Genomic DNA, 2734 nt, shown 5'->3' on the forward strand with positions numbered 1-2734 from the left:
TAGTCTCCAGAAACCAATCAATTTCTGCCTTGAACCTGTTCAGTGATTGACCTTCCACAGGCCTCTGGGATAGTGCATTCCAAAGATTCAACTTCCCGAGTAAGAAATTCCTCCTCATTTCAGTCTTAAAAAGCCTGTCCCTTATCCTGAGATTGTTTCCTGATTCTAAAGTCACGAGCCAGGGGACATATCCTGTCAATATCCATCCTGTAACTATTTTATAAATTACTCAGTTTCTTTGAATCTGGTGACTGTCCATTGAACTCCCTCAATGGCAGGCACTTGGACTATGATTGGGATTTACCTGGGTCCCCAGTACATTACCGGAGTCTCCGAATTACTATTCTAGCGAAAATACCATTGGGACTTTGCTTCCTGCTGCATCCAAATCATTTATATCGATTGTGAATAGCTGTGACCCTACCAATGACCCTCTCAGTATTCCATGAGTAAATTGCCTATCATCCTGAGAACGTTCTGTTTTTCCTACTCTCTATTTTCTGGTTGTTACCCAATTCTCAAAGCATGCCTAGCATATTTCCACCAATCCCTTGCACTATAATTTTATTTACTAACCTCCTGTATAGGACTTTATCCAGAGCCTTCTGAAAATACCAATGCAGCATGGCCATTAGTTCACCTTTATCAGTTCTTCAAGTAGTACCCTCATAGAACTCCCAGCAAGTTTGTCAAATGTGATTCCCCTCTTTAAATTCATGTTAATACTAATCAGTTTAACCATTCTTCCCTTAATGTCTAGTTATAGATAGTTTGACATCAGCCATACAAACAGGTCTGTCATTTCCCTTTCTCCCTCTTCTTCCTTTCTTAAATAGGAGAAATATGTTTACTACTTTCCAGTCTGAAGGAACCTTTCCAGAATCTTTAGAATTTTAAATGATGGTCCCTTGCTTCTAGTATTTCTAGAAGATTTTCTGTGAAGGTAGACACAAAGTAACTGTTTAGTTTCTCCGCCATCTGTAATGGGCTCTCATTTATCCTTACTAATCTGTCTGCTTTCACATATTGGTAGAAGCTTTTTTAACCATCTGCCTTTACATTCCTTGCTACCTTGCATTCCTATTCTGTTTTCCTTTTCCATAACACTTTCTTGGCAGTCCTTTGCTGAGTCCTAAATTGTTTTCAATCCTTAGGCTTACCTCAATTTCTGGCATCCCTATAGCCACTTCCTTTGATCTAAAGCAAACCTTCTTTCATTAACCATGATTGATTCACGTTTCCCTTTGGATGTTTATTCCTTAGAGAAATGTATATCTGTTGTAGACATTGTCAATATTTCTTTTAAATGCTAGCTATTGCCTGTCTAGTGTCATATCTTTGTGTATTTTCCCATTCTACTGAGCTAACTTCTCCTCATACCGTCTTAATTTCCTTCCTTCAGATTCAGGACCCTAGTTTCAGAATTAATTATATCACATTCAAATGTAATATAAAATTCTATCGTATTATGGTCACAATTTACTGAAGGCTTCTTGTAGCAAGGTTATCCATTAGCCGTTTATTATTACACAGCACCAAATCCAAAATAGCTTGATTCCAAGTTGGCTTCCAAATGTACTGTTTGAGAAACCCATCTTGAATGCATTCCAGGAATTCATCCTTCACAACATTGTGATAACTTGGCTAACAAGTCTATGCCTAAATTGAAGTTGTCCATTATTACTGTGTTACCCACGTTACATAAAATCTCTGAAGTCCTGATGTATGCAACTGTAGAGAAGTTACAGGTTAGAAAGCGGCCAGTCAACCCATCTGCGCTAACCGAATAAGTTACTACCCACCTTGATCTCACTTACCAATACCTGGTCCGTAACCTCGTAGATTCAGATTTCTTTTTAAATGAGTTGAGGGTTTCTGCCTCAAACACCATACTGTGCAGTGAATTCAAGGCTCCCACCACCCTCTTGTTGAAAATGATTTTCCTATGTTGCCTTTAATTATTTTACCAGTGACCTTAAACCTACACCCCCTGGTCATTGACCTTTCTGTTAGAGGCAACAGGCCTTTCCTGTCCACTGTAAGCATGCCCCTCAATATTTTGTGCACCTCAATTAAGTCACTCCTGAGTCTCCTCTGCTCTAAGGAAAACAAAGCCATTTCAATTTATTCTCATAGCTGCAATTTTCAAGCCCTGACAACATGCTTGTAAATGTCCTCTGTCCTCTCTAGAGCTATTAGATCCTTCCTGTAATGTGGTGACTAAACTTTACACAACACACCAGCTGTGGCCTAATTCGTGTGTCATATTGTTCCAGCATTCCATCCCTGCTCTTGTATTCAATGCCCCACCCAATGAAGGAAAGAATCAAATGCCTTTGACACCTTATGTACCTGACGTGCACTTTAGGGATCTCTGGACATGTACTCCATGGTTTCTTGCTTCTTCTGCCCTGTCAGTACACTCCCATTTATTGTGCAGTCCTTTGCTTTGTTTGCCCTCCCCAAATGGATAACCTTGCACTTCTTCAGATTGAATCAGAGATAGTAGGAACTGCAGATGCTGGAGAATCCGAGACAACAAGGTGCAGGGCTGGATGAACACAGCAGGCCAAGCAGCATCATAGGAGCAGAGAGGCTGACGTTTCGGGCCTAGACCCTTCATCAGAAAAGGGGGAGGGGAAGGGGGTTTTGAAATAAATAGGGAGAGAGTGGGAGGCGGATAGAGGAGAGGATAGGTGGAGAGGAAACAAACAGGTCGAAGAGGCGGGGATGG

The sequence above is a fragment of the Rhincodon typus genome, chromosome 8 (genome assembly GCF_021869965.1).
Source record: "Rhincodon typus isolate 14 chromosome 8, sRhiTyp1.1, whole genome shotgun sequence".
NCBI classification, from domain to species: domain Eukaryota; kingdom Metazoa; phylum Chordata; class Chondrichthyes; order Orectolobiformes; family Rhincodontidae; genus Rhincodon; species Rhincodon typus.